This window comes from Scophthalmus maximus, chromosome 12 (genome assembly GCF_022379125.1).
Source record: "Scophthalmus maximus strain ysfricsl-2021 chromosome 12, ASM2237912v1, whole genome shotgun sequence".
Lineage (NCBI taxonomy): Eukaryota > Metazoa > Chordata > Actinopteri > Pleuronectiformes > Scophthalmidae > Scophthalmus > Scophthalmus maximus.
The window spans coordinates 7,325,220-7,352,857 of record NC_061526.1 but is presented as its reverse complement, the minus strand read 5'-3'; the positions used below and the strand labels follow the sequence as shown (position 1 = coordinate 7,352,857).

General features: G+C 33.7%; 1 long non-coding RNA gene across 2 annotated transcripts in view; it reads right to left on the bottom strand.

Annotated features, from left to right (window-relative positions):
- Window positions 1-27,638, bottom strand: part of LOC124850835 — a 40,695-nt gene that overhangs the window by 10,619 nt on the left and 2,438 nt on the right. The gene's annotated exons all lie outside the window — the stretch shown is intronic.

Here is a 27,638-nt window from a genome sequence, read left to right as displayed (position 1 = left end):
TTTTTTCAGTTTTCATGCCATACTATACTATGTCGTTTTATGCTGTTTTAGGCCTTACTACACAATGCCGTCTGCAGCCTTGCTATACTATGTCGTTTTATGCTGCTTTTATGCCATGATAAACAATTTTTTGCCATACTATGTCGTTTTTTCAGATTTCATGCCATACTATACTATGTCGTTTTATGCTGTTTTAGGCCTTACTACACAATGCCGTCTGCAGCCTTGCTATACTATGTCGTTTTATGCTGCTTTTATTCCATAATATACAATGCCATGTTTTCAAATTTTTTGCCATACTATACTATGTCGTTTTTTTTAGTTTTCAAGACATAATATACTATGCCATTTTATGCTGTTTTTAGGCCTTACTACACCATGCCGTCTGTAGCTATACTATAATATGCTGCTTTATGCTGCTTTTATGCCATAATATACAATGCCATTTTTTCACATTTTTTGCCATACTATACTATGTCGTTTTATGCTGTTTTAGGCCTTACTACACTATGCCGTCTGCAGCCTTGCTATACTATGTCGTTTTATGCTGCTTTTATGCCATAATATACAATGCCATATTTTCAAGTTTTTTGCCATACTATACTATGTCGTTTTTTTCAGTTTTCAAGACATAATATACTATGCCATTTTATGCTGTTTTAGGCCTTACTACACTATGCCATCTGTAGCCATGCTATACAATGTCATTCTCTGCTGTTTTTATGCCATAATAAACGATTTTTTGCCATACTATACTATGTAGTTTTTTCAAAATTGTCATGCCATACTATACTATGTCGTTTTATGCTGTTTTAGGCCTTACTACACTTTGCCGTCTGTAGCAATGCTATACTATGTCGTCTTATGCTGCTTTTATTCCATAATATACAATGCCATTTTTTCACATTTTTTGCCATACTATACTATGTCGTTTTTTTCAGTTTTCATGCCATACTATACTATGTCCTTTTATGCTGTTTTAGGCCTTACTACACTATGCTGTCTGTAGCCATGCTATAATATGCTGTTTGTGTGCTGCTTTTATGCCATTATATACAATGCCATTTTAGCCATACTATACCGTTTTTTTCAGTTTTCATGCCATACTATACTATGTCGTTTTATGCTGTTTTAGGCCTTACTACACAATGCCGTCTGCAGCCTTGCTATACTATGTCGTTTTATGCTGCTTTTATGCCATGATAAACAATTTTTTGCCATACTATGTAGTTTTTTCAGATTTCATGCCATACTATACTATGTCGTTTTATGCTGCTTTCATGCCATAATAAACAATGCCATATTTCCACATTTTTTGCCATACTATACTCTGTCGTTTTTTCAGTTTTCATGCCATACTATACTATGTCGTTTTATGCTGTTTTAGGCCTTACTACACTATGCCGTCTGTAGCAATGCTATACTATGTCGTCTTATGCTGCTTTTATGCCATAATATACAATGCCATTTTTTGCCATACTATACTATGTCGTTTTTTCAGTTTTCATGCCATACTATACTATGTCCTTTTATGCTGTTTTAGGCCTTACTAAACTATGCCGTCTGCAGCCTTGCTATACTATGTCGTTTTATGCTGCTTTTATGCCATAATATACAATGCCATATTTTCAAATTTTTTGCCATACTATACTATGTCGTTTTTTTTAGTTTTCAAGACATAATATACTATGCCATTTTATGCTGTTTTAGGCCTTACTACACCATGCCGTCTGTAGCTATACTATAATATGCTGTTTTATGCTGCTTTTATGCCATAATATACAATGCCATTTTTTCACATTTTTTGCCATACTATACTATGTCGTTTTTTTCATTTTTCATGCCATACTATACTATGTCGTTTTATGCTGTTTTAGGCCTTACTACACTATGCCGTCTGCAGCCTTGCTATACTATGTTGTTTTATGCTGCTTTTATGCCATAATATACAATGCCATATTTTCAAGTTTTTTGCCATACTATACTATGTCGTTTTTTTCAGTTTTCAAGACATAATATACTATGCCATTTTATGCTATTTTTAGGCCTTACTACACTATGCCGTCTGTAGCCATGCTATACTATGCTGTTTTATGCTGCTTTCATGCCATAATATAAAATGCCATTTTTTCACATTTTTTGCCATACTATACTATGTCGTTTTTTTCAGTTTTCATGCCATACTATACTATGTTGTTTTATGCTGTTTTAGGCCTTACTACACTATGCTGTCTGTAGCCATGCTATAATATGCTGTTTTATGCTGCTTTTATGCCATTATATACAATGCCATTTTAGCCATACTATACCGTTTTTTTCAGTTTTCATGCCATACTATACTATGTCGTTTTATGCTGTTTTAGGCCTTACTACACAATGCCGTCTGCAGCCTTGCTATACTATGTCGTTTTATGCTGCTTTTATGCCATGATAAACAATTTTTTGCCATACTATGTAGATTTTTCAGATTTCATGCCATACTATACTATGTCGTTTTATGCTGCTTTTATTCCATAATATACAATGCCATGTTTTCAAATTTTTTGCCATACTATACTATGTCGTATTTTTTAGTTTTCAAGACATAATATACTATGCCATTTTATGCTGTTTTTAGGCCTTACTACACCATGCCGTCTGTAGCTATACTATAATATGCTGTTTTATGCTGCTTTCATGCCATAATATACAATGCCATTTTTTCACATTTTTTGCCATACTATACTATGTCGTTTTTTTCAGTTTTCAAGACATAATATACTATGCCATTTTATGCTGTTTTAGGCCTTACTACACTATGCCATCTGTAGCCATGCTATACAATGTCATTCTCTGCTGTTTTTATGCCATAATAAACGATTTTTTGCCATACTATACTATGTAGTTTTTTCAGATGTCATGCCATACTATACTATGTCGTTTTATGCTGTTTTAGGCCTTACTACACTATGCCGTCTGTAGCAATGCTATACTATGTCGTCTTATGCTGCTTTTATGCCATTATATACAATGCCATTTTAGCCATACTATACCGTTTTTTTCAGTTTTCATGCCATACTATACTATGTCGTTTTATGCTGTTTTAGGCTTTACTACACAATGCCGTCTGCAGCCTTGCTATACTATGTCGTTTTATGCTGCTTTTATGCCATGATAAACAATTTTTTGCCATACTATGTAGTTTTTTCAGATTTCATGCCATATTATACTATGTCGTTTTATGCTGCTTTTATGCCATAATAAACAATGCCATATTTCCACATTTTTTGCCATACTATACTATGTCGTTTTTTTTCAGTTTTCAAGACATAATATACTATGCCATTTTATGCTGTTTTAGGCCTTACTACACTATGCCATCTGTAGCCATGCTATACAATGTCATTCTCTGCTGTTTTTATGCCATAATAAACGATTTTTTGCCATACTATACTATGTCGTTTTTTCAGATGTCATGCCATACTATACTATGTCGTTTTATGCTGTTTTAGGCCTTACTACACTATGCCGTCTGCAGCCTTGCTATACTATGTCGTTTTATGCTGCTTTTATGCCATAATATACAATGCCATATTTTCACATTTTAGCCATACTACACTATGCCGTCTGCAGCCTTGCTATGCTGTCGTTTTATGCTGCTTTCATGCCATAATATACAATGACGTTTTTCACTTTTTTTGCCATACTATACTATGTCGTTTCTTTCAGTTTTCATGCCATACTACACTATGTCATTTTATGCTGTTTTAGGCCTTACTACACTATGCTGTTTCATGCTGCTTTTATGCCATAATATACAATGCCATATTTTCACGTTTTTTGCCATACTATACTATGCCGTTTCTTTCAGTTTTCATGCCATACTATACTATGTCCTTTAATGCTGTTTTAGGCCTTACTACACTATGCCGTCTGCAGCCTTGCTATACTATGTCATTCTCTGCTGTTTTTATGCCATAATAACTGATTTTTTGCGATACTATAGTATGTTGTTTCTTTCAGTTTTCATGCCATACTATATTATGTCATTTTATGCTGTTTTTAGGCCTAACTACACCATGCTGTTTTATGCTGCTTTTATGCCATAATATACAATGCCATTTTAGCCATACTATACTATGTCGTTTTTTTCAGTTTTCAAGACATAATATACTATGCCATTTTAGCCATACTACACTATGCCGTTTCTTTCAGTTTTCATGCCATACTATACTATGTCCTTTAATGCTGTTTTAGGCCTTACTACACTATGCCGTCCACAGCCTTGCTATACTATGTCATTCTCTGCTGTTTTTATGCCATAATAACTGATTTTTTGCGATACTATAGTATGTCGTTTCTTTCAGTTTTCATGCCATACTATATTATGTCATTTTATGCTGTTTTTAGCCCTTACTACACTATGCTGTTTCATGCTGCTTTTATGCCATAATATACAATGCCATTTTAGCCATACTATACTATGTCGTTTTTTTCAGTTTTCATGCCATTCTATACTATGTCGTTTTATGCTGTTTTAGGCCTTACTACACTATGCCGTCTGTAGCCATGCTATACTATGTCGTTTTATGCTGCTTTTATGCCATAATATACAATGCCATTTTTTCACATTTTTTGCCATACTATACTATGCCGTTTCTTTCAGTTTTCATGCCATACTATACTATGTCGTTTTATGCTGTTTTAGGCCTTACTACACAATGCTGTCTGCAGCCTTGCTATACTATGTCGTTTTAAGCTGCTTTTATGCCATAACAAACGATTTTTTGCCATATTATGTCGTTTTTTCAGTTTTCAAGACATAATATACTATGTCGTTTTATGCTGTTTTAGGCCTTACTACACTATGCCGTCTGTAGCCATGCTATACTATGTCGTTTTATGCTGCTTTTATGTAATAATATACAATTCCGTATTTTCACTTTTTTTGCCATACTATACTATGTCGTTTCTTTCAGTTTTCATGCCATACTATACTATGTCGTTTTATGCTGTTTTAGGCCTTACTACACTATGCTGTTTTATGCTGCTTTCATGCCATAATATACAATGCCATATTTTCACATTTTTTGCCATAATATACTATGTCGTTTTTTTCAGTTTTCATGCCATACTATACTATGTCGTTTTATGCTGTGTTAGGCCTTACTACACAATGCCGTCTGCAGCCTTGCTATAATATGCTGTTTTAAGCTGCTTTTATGCCATAATATACAACGCCATTTTAGCCATACTATACCGTTTTTTTCAGTTTTCAAGACATAATATACTATGCCATTTTATGCTGTTTTTAGGCCTTACTACACCATGCCGTCTGTAGCCATGCTATAATATGCTGTTTTATGCTGCTTTTATGCCATAATATACAATGCCATTTTTTCACATTTTTTGCCATGCTATACTATGTCGTTTTTTTCAGTTTTCATACCATACTATACAATGGCGTTTTATGCTGCTTTAGGCCTTACTACACTATGCCGTCTGCAGCCTTGCTATACTATGTCGTTTTATGCTGCTTTTATGCCAGAATATACAATGCCATATTTTCACATTTTTTGCCATACTATATACTATGTCGTTTTTTTTCAGTTTTCAAGACATAACATACTATGCCATTTTATGCTTTTTTAGGCCATACTACACTATGGCGTCTGCAGCCTTGCTATACTATGTCGTTTTATGCTGTTTTAGGCCTTACTACACTATGCCGTCTGTAGCCATACTATACTATGTCGTTTTATGCTACTTTTATGCCATAATATACAATGCCATATTTTCAAATTTTTTGCCATACTATACTATGTCGTTTTTTTCAGTTTTCATGCCATACTATACTATGCCATTTTATGCTGTTTTTAGGCCTTACTACACTATGCCGTCTGTAGCCATGCTATACAATGCTATTTTATGCTGCTTTTATGCCATAATATACAATGCCATTTAAGACTTGCTACATAATGCCGTCTGCAGCCTTGCTATAATATGCTGTTTTAAGCTGCTTTTATGCCATAATATACAATGCCATCTTAGCCATACTATACCGTTTCTTTCAGTTTTCATGCCATACTATACTATCTCGTTTTATGCTGTTTTAGGCCTTACTACACTATGCCGTCTGTAGCCATACTATACTATGTCGTTTTAAGCTGCTTTCATGCCATAATATACAATGCCATTTTTTCACATTTTTTGCCATACTATACTATGTCGTTTTTTTCAGTTTTAATGCCATACTATACTATGTCGTTTTATGCTATGTTAGGCCTTACTACACAATGCCGTCTGCAGCCTTGCTATAATATGCTGTTTTAAGCTGCTTTTATGCCATAATATACAACGCCATTTTAGCCATACTATACCGTTTTTTTCAGTTTTCAAGACATAATATACTATGCCATTTTATGCTGTTTTTAGGCCTTACTACACCATGCCGTCTGTAGCCATGCTATAATATGCTGTTTTATGCTGCTTTTATGCCATAATATACAATGCCATTTTTTCACATTTTTTGCCATGCTATACTATGTCGTTTTTTTCAGTTTTCATGCCATACTATACTATGTCGTTTTATGCTGCTTTAGGCCTTACTACACTATGCCGTCTGCAGCCTTGCTATACTATGTCGTTTTATGCTGCTTTTATGCCATAATATACAATGCCATATTTTCACATTTTTTGCCATACTATACTATGTCGTTTTTTTCAGTTTTCAAGACATAACATACTATGCCATTTTATGCTTTTTTAGGCCTTACTACACTATGGCGTCTGCAGCCTTGCTATACTATGTCGTTTTATGCTGTTTTAGGCCTTACTACACTATGCCGTCTGTAGCCATACTATACTATGTCGTTTTATGCTACTTTTATGCCATAATATACAATGCCATATTTTCAAATTTTTTGCCATACTATACTATGTCGTTTTTTTTTAGTTTTCAAGACATACTATACTATGTAGTTTTATGCTGTTTTAGGCCTTACTACATTATGCCGTCTGCAGCCTTGCTATACTCTGTCATTCTCTGCTGTTTTTATGCCATAATAACTGATTTTTTGCGATACTATAGTATGTCGTTTCTTTCAGTTTTCATGCCATACTATATTATGTCATTTTATGCTGTTTTTAGGCCTTACTACACTACGCTGTTTTATGCTGCTTTTATGCCATAATATACAATGCCATTTTAGCCATACTTTACTATGTCATTTTTTTCAGTTTTCATGCCATTCTATACTATGTCGTTTTATGCTGTTTTAGGCCTTACTACACAATGCTGTCTGCAGCCTTGCTATACTATGTCGTTTTAAGCTGCTTTTATGCCATAACAAACGATTTTATGCCATACTATGTCGTTTTTTCAGTTTTCAAGACATAATATACTATGTCGTTTTATGCTGTTTTAGGCCATACTTCACTATGCCGTCTGTAGCCATGCTATACTATGTCGTTTTATGCTGTTTTTATGTAATAATATACAATTCCGTATTTTCACTTTTTTTGCCATACTATACTATGTCCTTTTATGCTGTTTTAGGCCTAACTAAACTATGCCATCTATAGCCTTGCTATACTATGCTGTTTTATGCTGCTTTTATGCCATAATATACAATGCCATTTTATGGTGTTTTTAGGACTTACTACACTATGCCGTCTGTAGCCATGCTATACTATGCTGTTTTATGCTGCTTTTATGCCATAATATACAATGCCATTTTAGCCATGCTATACTATGCTGTTTTATGCTGCTTTTATGCCAGAATATACTATGCCGTTTCTTTCAGTTTTCATGCCATACTATACTATGTCGTTTTATGCTGTTTTAGGCCTTACTACACGATGCTGTCTGCAGCCTTGCTATACTATGTCGTTTTAAGCTGCTTTTATGCCATAACAAACGATTTTTTGCCATACTATGTCGTTTTTTCAGTTTTCAAGACATAATATACTATGTCGTTTTATGCTGTTTTAGGCCTTACTACACTATGCCGTCTGTAGCCATGCTATACTATGTCGTTTTATGCTGCTTTTATGTAATAATATACAATTCCGTATTTTTACTTTTTTTGCCATACTATACTATGTCGTTTTTTTCAGATTTCATGCCATACTATACTATGCCATTTTATGCTGTTTTTAGGCCTTACTACACTATGCTGTCTGTAGCCATGCTATAGTATGCTATTTTATGCTGCTTTTATGCCATAATATATAATGCCATTTAAGACTTACTACACAATGCCGTCTGCAGCCTTGCTATAATATGCTGTTTTAAGCTGCTTTTATGCCATAATATACAATGCCATTTTATGCTGTTTTAGGGCCTTACTACACTATGGCGTTTGCAGCCTTGCTATACTGTTGTTTTATGCTTTTTTATGCCTTACTACACTATGCCATCTGTAGCCATGCTATACTATGTCATTCTCTGCTGTTTTTATGCCATAATAAACGATTTTTTGCCATACTATACTATGTCGTTTTTTCAGATGTCATGCCATACTATACTATGTCGTTTTATGCTGTTTTAGGCCTTACTACACTATGCCGTCTGTAGCAATGCTATACTATGTCGTCTTATGCTGCTTTTATGCCATAATATACAATGCCATTTTTTCACATTTTTTGCCATACTATACTATGTCGTTTTTTTCAGTTTTCATGCCATACTATACTATGTCGTTTTATGCTGTTTTAGGCCTTACTATAAAATGCCATCTGCAGCCTTGCTATACTATGTCATTTTATGCTGCTTTTATGCCATAATAAACAATGCCATATTTCCACATTTTTTGCCATACTATACTATGTCGTTTTTTTCAGTTTTCAAGACATAATATAATATGCCATTTTATGCTGTTTTAGGCCTTACTACACTATGCCATCTGTAGCCATGCTATACAATGTCATTCTCTGCTGTTTTTATGCCATAATAAACGATTTTTTGCCATACTATACTATGTAGTTTTTTCAGATGTCATGCCATACTATACTATGTCGTTTTATGCTGTTTTAGGCCTTACTACACTATGCCGTCTGTAGCAATGCTATACTATGTCGTCTTATGCTGCTTTTATTCCATAATATACAATGCCATTTTTTCACATTTTTTGCTATGTCGTTTTTTTCAGTTTTCAGTTTTCAGTTTTCAGTTTTCATGCCATACTATACTATGTCGTTTTATGCTGTTTTAGGCCTTACTACACTATGCTGTCTGTAGCCATGCTATAATATGCTGTTTTATGCTGCTTTTATGCCATTATATACAATGCCATTTTAGCCATACTATACCGTTTTTTTCAGTTTTCATGCCATACTATACTATGTCGTTTTATGCTGTTTTAGGCCTTACTACACAATGCCGTCTGCAGCCTTGCTATACTATGTCGTTTTATGCTGCTTTTATGCCATGATAAACAATTTTTTGCCATACTATGTCGTTTTTTCAGATTTCATGCCATACTATACTATGTCGTTTTATGCTGTTTTAGGCCTTACTACACAATGCCGTCTGCAGCCTTGCTATACTATGTCGTTTTATGCTGCTTTTATTCCATAATATACAATGCCATGTTTTCAAATTTTTTGCCATACTATACTATGTCGTTTTTTTTAGTTTTCAAGACATAATATACTATGCCATTTTATGCTGTTTTTAGGCCTTACTACACCATGCCGTCTGTAGCTATACTATAATATGCTGCTTTATGCTGCTTTTATGCCATAATATACAATGCCATTTTTTCACATTTTTTGCCATACTATACTATGTCGTTTTATGCTGTTTTAGGCCTTACTACACTATGCCGTCTGCAGCCTTGCTATACTATGTCGTTTTATGCTGCTTTTATGCCATAATATACAATGCCATATTTTCAAGTTTTTTGCCATACTATACTATGTCGTTTTTTTCAGTTTTCAAGACATAATATACTATGCCATTTTATGCTGTTTTAGGCCTTACTACACTATGCCATCTGTAGCCATGCTATACAATGTCATTCTCTGCTGTTTTTATGCCATAATAAACGATTTTTTGCCATACTATACTATGTAGTTTTTTCAAAATTGTCATGCCATACTATACTATGTCGTTTTATGCTGTTTTAGGCCTTACTACACTTTGCCGTCTGTAGCAATGCTATACTATGTCGTCTTATGCTGCTTTTATTCCATAATATACAATGCCATTTTTTCACATTTTTTGCCATACTATACTATGTCGTTTTTTTCAGTTTTCATGCCATACTATACTATGTCCTTTTATGCTGTTTTAGGCCTTACTACACTATGCTGTCTGTAGCCATGCTATAATATGCTGTTTGTGTGCTGCTTTTATGCCATTATATACAATGCCATTTTAGCCATACTATACCGTTTTTTTCAGTTTTCATGCCATACTATACTATGTCGTTTTATGCTGTTTTAGGCCTTACTACACAATGCCGTCTGCAGCCTTGCTATACTATGTCGTTTTATGCTGCTTTTATGCCATGATAAACAATTTTTTGCCATACTATGTAGTTTTTTCAGATTTCATGCCATACTATACTATGTCGTTTTATGCTGCTTTCATGCCATAATAAACAATGCCATATTTCCACATTTTTTGCCATACTATACTCTGTCGTTTTTTCAGTTTTCATGCCATACTATACTATGTCGTTTTATGCTGTTTTAGGCCTTACTACACTATGCCGTCTGTAGCAATGCTATACTATGTCGTCTTATGCTGCTTTTATGCCATAATATACAATGCCATTTTTTGCCATACTATACTATGTCGTTTTTTCAGTTTTCATGCCATACTATACTATGTCCTTTTATGCTGTTTTAGGCCTTACTAAACTATGCCGTCTGCAGCCTTGCTATACTATGTCGTTTTATGCTGCTTTTATGCCATAATATACAATGCCATATTTTCAAATTTTTTGCCATACTATACTATGTCGTTTTTTTTAGTTTTCAAGACATAATATACTATGCCATTTTATGCTGTTTTAGGCCTTACTACACCATGCCGTCTGTAGCCATGCTATACTATGCTGTTTTATGCTGCTTTCATGCCATAATATACAATGCCATTTTTTCACATTTTTTGCCATACTATACTATGTCGTTTTTTTCATTTTTCATGCCATACTATACTATGTCGTTTTATGCTGTTTTAGGCCTTACTACACTATGCCGTCTGCAGCCTTGCTATACTATGTTGTTTTATGCTGCTTTTATGCCATAATATACAATGCCATATTTTCAAGTTTTTTGCCATACTATACTATGTCGTTTTTTTCAGTTTTCAAGACATAATATACTATGCCATTTTATGCTATTTTTAGGCCTTACTACACTATGCCGTCTGTAGCCATGCTATACTATGCTGTTTTATGCTGCTTTCATGCCATAATATAAAATGCCATTTTTTCACATTTTTTGCCATACTATACTATGTCGTTTTTTTCAGTTTTCATGCCATACTATACTATGTTGTTTTATGCTGTTTTAGGCCTTACTACACTATGCTGTCTGTAGCCATGCTATAATATGCTGTTTTATGCTGCTTTTATGCCATTATATACAATGCCATTTTAGCCATACTATACCGTTTTTTTCAGTTTTCATGCCATACTATACTATGTCGTTTTATGCTGTTTTAGGCCTTACTACACAATGCCGTCTGCAGCCTTGCTATACTATGTCGTTTTATGCTGCTTTTATGCCATGATAAACAATTTTTTGCCATACTATGTAGATTTTTCAGATTTCATGCCATACTATACTATGTCGTTTTATGCTGCTTTTATTCCATAATATACAATGCCATGTTTTCAAATTTTTTGCCATACTATACTATGTCGTATTTTTTAGTTTTCAAGACATAATATACTATGCCATTTTATGCTGTTTTTAGGCCTTACTACACCATGCCGTCTGTAGCTATACTATAATATGCTGTTTTATGCTGCTTTCATGCCATAATATACAATGCCATTTTTTCACATTTTTTGCCATACTATACTATGTCGTTTTTTTCAGTTTTCAAGACATAATATACTATGCCATTTTATGCTGTTTTAGGCCTTACTACACTATGCCATCTGTAGCCATGCTATACAATGTCATTCTCTGCTGTTTTTATGCCATAATAAACGATTTTTTGCCATACTATACTATGTAGTTTTTTCAGATGTCATGCCATACTATACTATGTCGTTTTATGCTGTTTTAGGCCTTACTACACTATGCCGTCTGTAGCAATGCTATACTATGTCGTCTTATGCTGCTTTTATGCCATTATATACAATGCCATTTTAGCCATACTATACCGTTTTTTTCAGTTTTCATGCCATACTATACTATGTCGTTTTTTTCAGTTTTCATGCCATACTATACTATGTCGTTTTATGCTGTTTTAGGCTTTACTACACAATGCCGTCTGCAGCCTTGCTATACTATGTCGTTTTATGCTGCTTTTATGCCATGATAAACAATTTTTTGCCATACTATGTAGTTTTTTCAGATTTCATGCCATATTATACTATGTCGTTTTATGCTGCTTTTATGCCATAATAAACAATGCCATATTTCCACATTTTTTGCCATACTATACTATGTCGTTTTTTTCAGTTTTCAAGACATAATATACTATGCCATTTTATGCTGTTTTAGGCCTTACTACACTATGCCATCTGTAGCCATGCTATACAATGTCATTCTCTGCTGTTTTTATGCCATAATAAACGATTTTTTGCCATACTATACTATGTCGTTTTTTCAGATGTCATGCCATACTATACTATGTCGTTTTATGCTGTTTTAGGCCTTACTACACTATGCCGTCTGTAGCAATGCTATACTATGTCGTCTTATGCTGCTTTTATTCCATAATATACAATGCCATTTTTTCACATTTTTTGCCATACTATACTATGTCGTTTTTTTCAGTTTTCATGCCATACTATACTATGTCCTTTTATGCTGTTTTAGGCCTTACTACACTATGCTGTCTGTAGCCATGCTATAATATGCTGTTTTATGCTGCTTTTATGTCATTATATACAATGCCATTTTAGCCATACTATACCGTTTTTTTCAGTTTTCATGCCATACTATACTATGTCGTTTTATGCTGTTTTAGGCCTTACTACACAATGCCGTCTGCAGCCTTGCTATACTTTGTCGTTTTATGCTGCTTTTATGCCATGATAAACAATTTTTTGCCATACTATGTAGTTTTTTCAGATTTCATGCCATACTATACTATGTCGTTTTATGCTGCTTTTATGCCATAATATACAATGCCATATTTTCAAATTTTTTGCCATACTATACTATGTCGTTTTTTTTAGTTTTCAAGACATAATATACTATGCCATTTTATGCTGTTTTTAGGCCTTACTACACCATGCCGTCTGTAGCTATACTATAATATGCTGTTTTATGCTGCTTTTATGCCATAATATACAATGCCAATTTTTCACATTTTTTGCCATACTATACTATGTCGTTTTTTTCAGTTTTCAAGACATAATATACTATGCCATTTTATGCTGTTTTTAGGCCTTACTACACTATGCCGTCTGTAGCCATGCTATACTATGCTGTTTCATGCTGCTTTCATGCCATAATATAAAATGCCATTTTTTCACATTTTTTGCCATACTATACTATGTCGTTTTTTTCAGTTTTCATGCCATACTATACTATGTCGTTTTATGCTGTTTTAGGCCTTACTATAAAATGCCATCTGCAGCCTTGCTATACTATGTCATTTTATGCTGCTTTTATGCCATAATAAACAATGCCATATTTCCACATTTTTTGCCATACTATACTATGTTGTTTTTTTAAGTTTTCAAGACATAATATAATATGCCATTTTATGCTGTTTTAGGCCTTACTACACTATGCCATCTGTAGCCATGCTATACAATGTCATTCTCTGCTGTTTTTATGCCATAATAAACGATTTTTTGCCATACTATACTGTCGTTTTTTCAGATGTCATGCCATACTATACTATGTCGTTTTATGCTGTTTTAGGCCTTACTACACTTTGCCGTCTGTAGCAATGCTATACTATGTCGTCTTATGCTGCTTTTATTCCATAATATACAATGCCATTTTTTCACATTTTTTGCCTATGTCGTTTTTTTCAGTTTTCATGCCATACTATACTATGTCCTTTTATGCTGTTTTAGGCCTTACTACACAATGTTGTCTGCAGCCTTGCTATACTATGTCGTTTTATGCTGCTTTTATGCCATGATAAACAATTTTTTGCCATACTATGTAGTTTTTTCAGATTTCATGCCATACTATACTATGTCGTTTTATGCTGCTTTTATTCCATAATATACAATGCCATGTTTTCAAATTTTTTGCCATACTATACTATGTCGTATTTTTTAGTTTTCAAGACATAATATACTATGCCATTTTATGCTGTTTTTAGGCCTTACTACACCATGCCGTCTGTAGCTATACTATAATATGCTGTTTTATGCTGCTTTCATGCCATAATATACAATGCCATTTTTTCACATTTTTTGCCATACTATACTATGTCGTTTTTTTCAGTTTTCAAGACATAATATACTATGCCATTTTATGCTGTTTTAGGCCTTACTACACTATGCCATCTGTAGCCATGCTATACAATGTCATTCTCTGCTGTTTTTATGCCATAATAAACGATTTTTTGCCATACTATACTATGTAGTTTTTTCAGATGTCATGCCATACTATACTATGTCGTTTTATGCTGTTTTAGGCCTTACTACACTATGCCGTCTGTAGCAATGCTATACTATGTCGTCTTATGCTGCTTTTATGCCATTATATACAATGCCATTTTAGCCATACTATACCGTTTTTTTCAGTTTTCATGCCATACTATACTATGTCGTTTTATGCTGTTTTAGGCTTTACTACACAATGCCGTCTGCAGCCTTGCTATACTATGTCGTTTTATGCTGCTTTTATGCCATGATAAACAATTTTTTGCCATACTATGTAGTTTTTTCAGATTTCATGCCATATTATACTATGTCGTTTTATGCTGCTTTTATGCCATAATAAACAATGCCATATTTCCACATTTTTTGCCATACTATACTATGTCGTTTTTTTCAGTTTTCAAGACATAATATACTATGCCATTTTATGCTGTTTTAGGCCTTACTACACTATGCCATCTGTAGCCATGCTATACAATGTCATTCTCTGCTGTTTTTATGCCATAATAAACGATTTTTTGCCATACTATACTACGTCGTTTTTTCAGATGTCATGCCATACTATACTATGTCGTTTTATGCTGTTTTAGGCCTTACTACACTATGCCGTCTGTAGCAATGCTATACTATGTCGTCTTATGTTGCTTTTATGCCATAATATACAATGCCATTTTTTCACATTTTTTGCCATACTATACTATGTCGTTTTTTTCAGTTTTCAAGACATAATATAATATGCCATTTTATGTTGTTTTAGGCCTTACTACACTATGCCATCTGTAGCCATGCTATACAATTTCATTCTCTGCTGTTTTTATGCCATAATAAACGATTTTTTGCTATACTATACTATGTAGTTTTTTCAGATGTCATGCCATACTATACTATGTCGTTTTATGCTGTTTTAGGCCTTACTACACTATGCCGTCTGTAGCAATGCTATACTATGTCGTCTTATGCTGCTTTTATTCCATAATATACAATGCCATATTTTCACATTTTTTGCCATACTATACTATGTCGTTTTTTTTAGTTTTCAAGACATAATATACCATGCCATTTTATGCTGTTTTTAGGCCTTACTACACCATGCCGTCTGTAGCTATACTATAATATGCTGTTTTATGCTGCTTTTATGTCATAATATACAATGCCATTTTTTCACATTTTTTGCCATACTATACTATGTCGTTTTTTTCAGTTTTCCAGACATAATATACCATGCCATTTTATGCTGTTTTTAGGCCTTACTACACTATGCCGTCTGTAGCCATGCTATACTATGCTGTTTTATGCTGCTTTCATGCCATAATATAAAATGCCATTTTTTCACATTTTTTGCCATACTATACTATGTCGTTTTTTTCAGTTTTCATGCCATACTATACTATGTCGTTTTATGCTGTTTTAGGCCTTACTATAAAATGCCATCTGCAGCCTTGCTATACTATGTCATTTTATGCTGCTTTTATGCCATAATAAACAATGCCATATTTCCACATTTTTTGCCATACTATACTATGTTTTTTTCTTAAGTTTTCAAGACATAATATAATATGCCATTTTATGCTGTTTTAGGCCTTACTACACTATGCCATCTGTAGCCATGCTATACAATGTCATTCTCTGCTGTTTTTATGCCATAATAAACGATTTTTTGCCATACTATACTGTTGTTTTTTCAGATGTCATGCCATACTATACTTTGTCGTTTTATGCTGTTTTAGGCCTTACTACACTATGCCATCTGTAGCAATGCTATACTATGTCGTCTTATGCTGCTTTTATTCCATAATATACAATGCCATTTTTTCACATTTTTTGCCATACTATACTATGTCGTTTTTTTCAGTTTTCATGCCATACTATACTATGTCCTTTTATGCTGTTTTAGGCCTTACTACACTATGCTGTCTGTAGCCATGCTATAATATGCTGTTTTATGCTGCTTTTATGCCATTATATACAATGCCATTTTAGCCATACTATACCGTTTTTTTCAGTTTTCATGCCATACTATACTATGTCCTTTTATGCTGTTTTAGGCCTTACTACACCATGCCGTCTGTAGCTATACTATAATATGCTGTTTTATGCTGCTTTTATGCCATAATATACAATGCCATTTTTTCAAATTTTTGGCCATACTATACTATGTCGTTTTTTTCAGTTTTCAAGACATAATATACCATGCCATTTTATGCTGTTTTTAGGCCTTACTACACTATGCCGTCTGTAGCCATGCTATACTATGCTGTTTTATGCTGCTTTCATGCCATAATATAAAATGCCATTTTTTCACATTTTTTGCCATACTATACTATGTCGTTTTTTTCAGTTTTCATGCCATACTATACTATGTCGTTTTATGCTGTTTTAGGCTTTACTACACAATGCCGTCTGCAGCCTTGCTATACTATGTCGTTTTATGCTGCTTTTATGCCATGATAAACAATTTTTTGCCATACTATGTAGTTTTTTCAGATTTCATGCCATACTATACTATGTCGTTTTATGCTGCTTTTATGCCATAATAAACAATGCCATATTTCTACATTTTTTGCCATACTATACTATGTCATTTTTTTCAGTTTTCAAGACATAATATACTATGCCATTTTATGCTGTTTTAGGCCTTACTACACTATGCCATCTGTAGCCATGCTATACAATGTCATTCTCTGCTGTTTTTATGCCATAATAAACGATTTTTTGCCATACTATACTATGTCGTTTTTTCAGATGTCATGCCATACTATACTATGTCGTTTTATGCTGTTTTAGGCCTTACTACACTATGCCGTCTGTAGCAATGCTATACTATGTCGTCTTATGCTGCTTTTATTCCATAATATACAATGCCATTTTTTCAAATTTTTGGCCATACTATACTATGTCGTTTTTTTCAGTTTTCAAGACATAATATACTATGTCCTTTTATGCTGTTTTAGGCCTTACTACACCATGCCGTCTGTAGCTATACTATAATATGCTGTTTTATGCTGCTTTTATGCCATAATATACAATGCCATTTTTTCAAATTTTTGGCCATACTATACTATGTCGTTTTTTTCAGTTTTCAAGACATAATATACTATGCCATTTTATGCTGTTTTTAGGCCTTACTACACTATGCCGTCTGTAGCCATGCTATACTATGCTGTTTTATGCTGCTTTCATGCCATAATATACAATGCCATTTTTTCATTTTTTGCCATACTATACTATGTCGTTTTTTTCAGTTTTCATGCCATACTATACTATGTCGTTTTATGCTGTTTTAGGCCTTACTACACAATGCCGTCTGCAGCCTTGCTATACTAAGTCGTTTTATGCTGCTTTTATGCCATAATATACAATGCCATTTTTTCAAATTTTTGGCCATACTATACTATGTCGTTTTTTTCAGTTTTCAAGACATAATATACTATGCCATTTTATGCTGTTTTTAGGCCTTACTACACCATGCCGTCTTTAGCTATACTATAATATGCTGTTTTATGCTGCTTTTATGTCATAATATACAATGCCATTTTTTCACATTTTTTGCCATACTATACTATGTTGTTTTTTTAAGTTTTCAAGACATAATATAATATGCCATTTTATGCTGTTTTAGGCCTTACTACACTATGCCATCTGTAGCCATGCTATACAATGTCATTCTCTGCTGTTTTTATGCCATAATAAACGATTTTTTGCCATACTATACTGTCGTTTTTTCAGATGTCAAGCCATACTATACTATGTCGTTTTATGCTGTTTTAGGCCTTACTACACTATGCCGTCTGTAGCAATGCTATACTATGTCGTCTTATGCTGCTTTTATTCCATAATATACAATGCCATTTTTTCACATTTTTTGCCATACTATACTATGTCGTTTTTTTCAGTTTTCATGCCATACTATACTATGTCCTTATATGCTGTTTTAGGCCTTACTACACTATGCTGTCTGTAGCCATGCTATAATATGCTGTTTTATGCTGCTTTTATGCCATTATATACAATGCCATTTTAGCCATACTATACCGTTTTTTTCAGTTTTCATGCCATACTATACTATGTCCTTTTATGCTGTTTTAGGCCTTACTACACCATGCCGTCTGTAGCTATACTATAATATGCTGTTTTATGCTGCTTTTATGCCATAATATACAATGCCATTTTTTCAAATTTTTGGCCATACTATACTATGTCGTTTTTTTCAGTTTTCAAGACATAATATACCATGCCATTTTATGCTGTTTTTAGGCCTTACTACACTATGCCGTCTGTAGCCATGCTATACTATGCTGTTTTATGCTGCTTTCATGCCATAATATAAAATGCCATTTTTTCACATTTTTTGCCATACTATACTATGTCGTTTTTTTCAGTTTTCATGCCATACTATACTATGTCGTTTTATGCTGTTTTAGGCTTTACTACACAATGCCGTCTGCAGCCTTGCTATACTATGTCGTTTTATGCTGCTTTTATGCCATGATAAACAATTTTTTGCCATACTATGTAGTTTTTTCAGATTTCATGCCATACTATACTATGTCGTTTTATGCTGCTTTTATGCCATAATAAACAATGCCATATTTCTACATTTTTTGCCATACTATACTATGTCATTTTTTTCAGTTTTCAAGACATAATATACTATGCCATTTTATGCTGTTTTAGGCCTTACTACACTATGCCATCTGTAGCCATGCTATACAATGTCATTCTCTGCTGTTTTTATGCCATAATAAACGATTTTTTGCCATACTATACTATGTCGTTTTTTCAGATGTCATGCCATACTATACTATGTCGTTTTATGCTGTTTTAGGCCTTACTACACTATGCCGTCTGTAGCAATGCTATACTATGTCGTCTTATGCTGCTTTTATTCCATAATATACAATGCCATTTTTTCAAATTTTTGGCCATACTATACTATGTCGTTTTTTTCAGTTTTCAAGACATAATATACTATGTCCTTTTATGCTGTTTTAGGCCTTACTACACCATGCCGTCTGTAGCTATACTATAATATGCTGTTTTATGCTGCTTTTATGCCATAATATACAATGCCATTTTTTCAAATTTTTGGCCATACTATACTATGTCGTTTTTTTCAGTTTTCAAGACATAATATACTATGCCATTTTATGCTGTTTTTAGGCCTTACTACACTATGCCGTCTGTAGCCATGCTATACTATGCTGTTTTATGCTGCTTTCATGCCATAATATACAATGCCATTTTTTCACATTTTTTGCCATACTATACTATGTCGTTTTTTTCAGTTTTCATGCCATACTATACTATGTCGTTTTATGCTGTTTTAGGCCTTACTACACAATGCCGTCTGCAGCCTTGCTATACTAAGTCGTTTTATGCTGCTTTTATGCCATAATATACAATGCCATTTTTTCAAATTTTTGGCCATACTATACTATGTCGTTTTTTTCAGTTTTCAAGACATAATATACTATGCCATTTTATGCTGTTTTTAGGCCTTACTACACCATGCCGTCTTTAGCTATACTATAATATGCTGTTTTATGCTGCTTTTATGTCATAATATACAATGCCATTTTTTCACATTTTTTGCCATACTATACTATGTTGTTTTTTTAAGTTTTCAAGACATAATATAATATGCCATTTTATGCTGTTTTAGGCCTTACTACACTATGCCATCTGTAGCCATGCTATACAATGTCATTCTCTGCTGTTTTTATGCCATAATAAACGATTTTTTGCCATACTATACTGTCGTTTTTTCAGATGTCAAGCCATACTATACTATGTCGTTTTATGCTGTTTTAGGCCTTACTACACTATGCCGTCTGTAGCAATGCTATACTATGTCGTCTTATGCTGCTTTTATTCCATAATATACAATGCCATTTTTTCACATTTTTTGCCATACTATACTATGTCGTTTTTTTCAGTTTTCATGCCATACTATACTATGTCCTTATATGCTGTTTTAGGCCTTACTACACTATGCTGTCTGTAGCCATGCTATAATATGCTGTTTTATGCTGCTTTTATGCCATTATATACAATGCCATTTTAGCCATACTATACCGTTTTTTTCAGTTTTCATGCCATACTATACTATGTCCTTTTATGCTGTTTTAGGCCTTACTACACCATGCCGTCTGTAGCTATACTATAATATGCTGTTTTATGCTGCTTTTATGCCATAATATACAATGCCATTTTTTCAAATTTTTGGCCATACTATACTATGTCGTTTTTTTCAGTTTTCAAGACATAATATACTATGCCATTTTATGCTGTTTTTAGGCCTTACTACACTATGCCGTCTGTAGCCATGCTATACTATGCTGTTTTATGCTGCTTTCATGCCATAATATAAAATGCCATTTTTTCACATTTTTTGCCATACTATACTATGTCGTTTTTTTCAGTTTTCATGCCATACTATACTATGTCGTTTTATGCTGTTTTAGGCCTTACTACACAATGCGGTCTGCAGCCTTGCTATACTATGTCGTTTTAAGCTGCTTTTATGCCATAATAAACGTTTTTTGCCATACTATACTATGTCGTTTTTTCAGATTTCATGCCATGCTATAATATGCTGTTTTATGCTGCTTTAGGCCTTACTACACTATGCCATCTGTAGCCATGCTATACAATGTCATTCTCTGCTGTTTTTATGCCATAATAAACGATTTTTTGCCATACTATACTATGTAGTTTTTTCAGATGTCATGCCATACTATACTATGTCGTTTTATGCTGTTTTAGGCCTTACTACACTATGCCGTCTGTAGCAATGCTATACTATGTCGTCTTATGCTGCTTTTATTCCATAATATACAATGCCATTTTTTTTACATTTTTTGCCATACTATACTATGTCGTTTTTTTCAGTTTTCATGCCATACTATACTATGTCCTTTTATGCTGTTTTAGGCCTTACTACACTATGCTGTCTGTAGCCATGCTATAATATGCTGTTTTATGCTGCTTTTATGCCATTATAGACAATGCCATTTTAGCCATACTATACCGTTTTTTTCAGTTTTCATGCCATACTATACAATGTCGTTTTATGCTGTTTTAGGCCTTACTACACAATGCCGTCTGCAGCCTTGCTATACTATGTCGTTTTATGCTGCTTTTATGCCATGATAAACAATTTTTTGCCATACTATGTAGTTTTTTCAGATTTCATGCCATACTATACTATGTCGTTTTATGCTGCTTTTATTCCATAATATACAATGCCATGTTTTCAAATTTTTTGCCATACTATACTATGTCGTTTTTTTTAGTTTTCAAGACATAATATACTATGCCATTTTATGCTGTTTTTAGGCCTTACTACATCATGCCGTCTGTAGCTATACTATAATATGCTGTTTTATGCTGCTTTCATGCCATAATATACAATGCCATTTTTTCACATTTTTTGCCTTACTATACTATGTCGTTTTTTTCAGTTTTCATGCCATACTATACTATGTCGTTTTATGCTGTTTTAGGCCTTACTACACTATGCCATCTGTAGCCATGCTATACAATGTCATTCTCTGCTGTTTTTATGCCATAATAAACGATTTTTTGCCATACTATACTGTCGTTTTTTCAGATGTCAAGCCATACTATACTATGTCGTTTTATGCTGTGTTAGGCCTTACTACACTATGCCGTCTGTAGCAATGCTATACTATGTCGTCTTATGCTGCTTTTATTCCATAATATACAATGCCATTTTTTCACATTTTTTGCCATACTATACTATGTCGTTTTTTTCAGTTTTCATGCCATACTATACTATGTCCTTTTATGCTGTTTTAGGCCTTACTACACTATGCTGTCTGTAGCCATGCTATAATATGCTGTTTTATGCTGCTTTTATGCCATTATAGACAATGCCATTTTAGCCATACTATACCGTTTTTTTCAGTTTTCATGCCATACTATACAATGTCGTTTTATGCTGTTTTAGGCCTTACTACACAATGCCGTCTGCAGCCTTGCTATACTATGTCGTTTTATGCTGCTTTTATGCCATGATAAACAATTTTTTGCCATACTATGTAGTTTTTTCAGATTTCATGCCATACTATACTATGTCGTTTTATGCTGCTTTTATTCCATAATATACAATGCCATGTTTTCAAATTTTTTGCCATACTATACTATGTCGTTTTTTTTAGTTTTCAAGACATAATATACTATGCCATTTTATGCTGTTTTTAGGCCTTACTACACCATGCCGTCTGTAGCTATACTATAATATGCTGTTTTATGCTGCTTTTATGCCATAATATACAATGCCATTTTTTCACATTTTTTGCCTTACTATACTATGTCGTTTTTTTCAGTTTTCATGCCATACTATACTATGTCGTTTTATGCTGTTTTAGGCCTTACTACACTATGCCATCTGTAGCCATGCTATACAATGTCATTCTCTGCTGTTTTTATGCCATAATAAACGATTTTTTGCCATACTATACTGTCGTTTTTTCAGATGTCATGCCATACTATACTATGTCGTTTTATGCTGTTTTAGGCCTTACTACACTATGCCGTCTGTAGCAATGCTATACTATGTCGTCTTATGCTGCTTTTATTCCATAATATACAATGCCATTTTTTCACATTTTTTGCCATACTATACTATGTCGTTTTTTTCAGTTTTCATGCCATACTATACTATGTCCTTTTATGCTGTTTTAGGCCTTACTACACTATGCTGTCTGTAGCCATGCTATAATATGCTGTTTTATGCTGCTTTTATGCCATTATATACAATGCCATTTTAGCCATACTATACCGTTTTTTTCAGTTTTCATGCCATACTATACTATGTCCTTTTATGCTGTTTTAGGCCTTACTACACCATGCCGTCTGTAGCTATACTATAATATGCTGTTTTATGCTGCTTTTATGCCATAATATACAATGCCATTTTTTCAAATTTTTGGCCATACTATACTATGTCGTTTTTTTCAGTTTTCAAGACATAATATACTATGCCATTTTATGCTGTTTTTAGGCCTTACTACACTATGCCGTCTGTAGCCATGCTATACTATGCTGTTTTATGCTGCTTTCATGCCATAATATAAAATGCCATTTTTTCACATTTTTTGCCATACTATACTATGTCGTTTTTTTCAGTTTTCATGCCATACTATACTATGTCGTTTTATGCTGTTTTAGGCCTTACTACACAATGCCGTCTGCAGCCTTGCTATACCATGTCGTTTTAAGCTGTTTTTATGCCATAATAAACGATTTTTTGCCATACTATACTATGTAGTTTTTTCAGATGTCATGCCATACTATACTATGTCGTTTTATGCTGTTTTAGGCCTTACTACACTATGCCGTCTGTAGCAATGCTATACTATGTCGTCTTATGCTGCTTTTATTCCATAATATACAATGCCATTTTTTTACATTTTTTGCCATACTATACTATGTCGTTTTTTTCAGTTTTCATGCCATACTATACTATGTCCTTTTATGCTGTTTTAGGCCTTACTACACTATGCTGTCTGTAGCCATGCTATAATATGCTGTTTTATGCTGCTTTTATGCCATTATAGACAATGCCATTTTAGCCATACTATACCGTTTTTTTCAGTTTTCATGCCATACTATACTATGTCGTTTTATGCTGTTTTAGGCCTTACTACACAATGCCGTCTGCAGCCTTGCTATACTATGTCGTTTTATGCTGCTTTTATGCCATGATAAACAATTTTTTGCCATACTATGTAGTTTTTTCAGATTTCATGCCATACTATACTATGTCGTTTTATGCTGCTTTTATTCCATAATATACAATGCCATGTTTTCAAATTTTTTGCCATACTATACTATGTCGTTTTTTTTAGTTTTCAAGACATAATATACTATGCCATTTTATGCTGTTTTTAGGCCTTACTACACCATGCCGTCTGTAGCTATACTATAATATGCTGTTTTATGCTGCTTTTATGCCATAATATACAATGCCATTTTTTCACATTTTTTGCCATACTATACTATGTCGTTTTTTTCAGTTTTCATGCCATACTATACTATGTCGTTTTATGCTGTTTTAGGCCTTACTACACTATGCCATCTGTAGCCATGCTATACAATGTCATTCTCTGCTGTTTTTATGCCATAATAAACGATTTTTTGCCATACTATACTATGTCGTTTTTTCAGATGTCATGCCATACTATACTATGTCGTTTTATGCTGTTTTAGGCCTTACTATAAAATGCCATCTGCAGCCTTGCTATACTATGTCATTTTATGCTGCTTTTATGCCATAATAAACAATGCCATATTTCCACATTTTTTGCCATACTATACTATGTCGTTTTTTTCAGTTTTCAAGACATAATATAATATGCCATTTTATGCTGTTTTAGGCCTTACTACACTATGCCATCTGTAGCCATGCTATACAATGTCATTCTCTGCTGTTTTTATGCCATAATAAACGATTTTTTGCCATACTATACTATGTAGTTTTTTTCAGATGTCATGCCATACTATACTATGTCGTTTTATGCTGTTTTAGGCCTTACTACACTATGCCGTCAGTAGCAAATCTATACTATGTCGTCTTATGCTGCTTTTATTCCATAATATACGATGCCATTTTTTCACATTTTTTGCCATACTATACTATGTCGTATTTTTCAGTTTTCATACCATACTATACTATGTCGTTTTATGCTGTTTTAGGCCTTACTACACTATGCTGTCTGTAGCCATGCTATAATATGCTGTTTTATGCTGCTTTTATGCCATTATATACAATGCCATTTTAGCCATACTATACCGTTTTTTTCAGTTTTCATGCCATACTATGTCGTTTTATGCTGTTTTAGGCCTTACTACACAATGCCGTCTGCAGCCTTGCTATACTATGTCGTTTTATGCTGCTTTTATGCCATGATAAACAATTTTTTGCCATACTATGTAGTTTTTTCAGATTTCATGCCATACTATACTATGTCGTTTTATGCTGTTTTAGGCCTTACTACACTATGCCGTCTGTAGCCATGCTATACTATGCTATTTTATGCTGCTTTTATGCAATAATATACAATGCCATTTTAGCCTTACTACACTATGCCGTCTGCAGCCTTGCTATACTATGTCGTTTTATGCTGCTTTTATGCCATGATATACAATGCCATTTTTTCATTTTTTGCCATACTATACTATGTTGTTTTTTTCAGTTTTCAAGACATAATATACTATGCCATTTTATGCTGTTTTAGGCCTTACTACACTATGGCGTCTGCAGCCTTGCTATACTAATTCGTTTTAAGCTGCTTTTATGCCATAATAAACGATTTTTTGCCATACTATACTATGTCGTTTTTTCAGATTTCATGCCATACTATACTATGTCGTTTTATGCTGTTTTAGGCCTTACTACACTATGCCGTCTGTAGCCATGCTATACTATGTCGTTTTAAGCTGCTTTTATGCCATAATATACAATGCCATTTTAGCCATACTATACTATGCCGTTTCTTTCAGTTTTCATGCCATACTATACTATGTCGTTTTATGCTGTTTTAGGCCTTACTACACAATGCCATCTGCAGCCTTGCTATACTATGTCGTTTTAAGCTGCTTTTATGCCATAATATACAATGCCATTTTAGCCATACTATACTATGTTGTTTTTTTTCAGTTTTCAAGACATAATATACTTTGCTATTTTATGCTGTTTTAGGCCTTACTACACTATGGCGTCTGCAGCCTTGCTATACTGTCGTTTTATGCTGTTTTAGGCCTTACTACACTATGCCATCTGTAGCCATGCTATACTATGTCATTCTCTGCTGTTTTTATGCCATAATAAACGATTTTTTGCCACACTATGCTGTCGTTTTTTCAGATTTCATGCCATACTATACTATGTCGTTTTATGCCGTTTTAGGCCTTACTACACTATGCCGTCTGTAGCCATGCTATACTATTTCGTTTTATGCTGCTTTTATGCCATAATATACACTGCCATTTTTGCCATACTATACTATGCTGATTTATGCTGTTTTACGCCATACTACACTTTGCCGTCTGTAGCTTTGCTATACTATGTCTTTTTATGCTGCTTTTATGCCATAATAAATGATTTTTTGGCATACTATACTACGTCGTTTTATGCTGTTTTAGGCCTTACTACACTATGCTGTCCCATGCCTTGCTATACTGTCATTTTATGCTGTTTTAGGCCTTACTACACTATGCCGTCTGTAGCCATGCTATACTATGTCATTCTCTGCTGTTTTAATGCCATAATAAACGATTTTTTGCCATACTATACTATGACATTTCTTTCAGTTTTCATGCCATAATATACTATGTAATTTTATGTTGTTTTAAGGCATTACTACACTATGCCGTCTGTAGCCATGCTATACTGTGTCATTCTCTGCTGTTTTTATGCCATAATAAACGATTTTTTGCCATACCATACTATGTCGTTTTATGCTGTTTTAGGCCTTACTACACAATGCCGTCTGATCCCTTGCCATACTGTCTTTTTTTGCTGCTTTTATAACATAATAAACAATTTTTTGGCATACTATACTATGTCGTTTTATGCTGTTTTAGGCCTTACTACACTATGCCGTCTGTAGCCATGCTATACTATGTCATTCTCTGCTGTTTTTATGCCATAATAAACAATTTTTTGGCATACTATACCATGTCGTTTTATGCTGTTTTAGGCCTTAATACACTATGCCGTCCCATGCCTTGTATACTATGTCATTCTCTGCTGTTTTTATGCCATAAACGATTTTTTGCCATACTATACTATGCCATTTCTTTCATATTATGCCATACTATACCATGCCATTTTTTGCTGTTTTAGGCCTTAAAATACTATGCCGTCTGTAG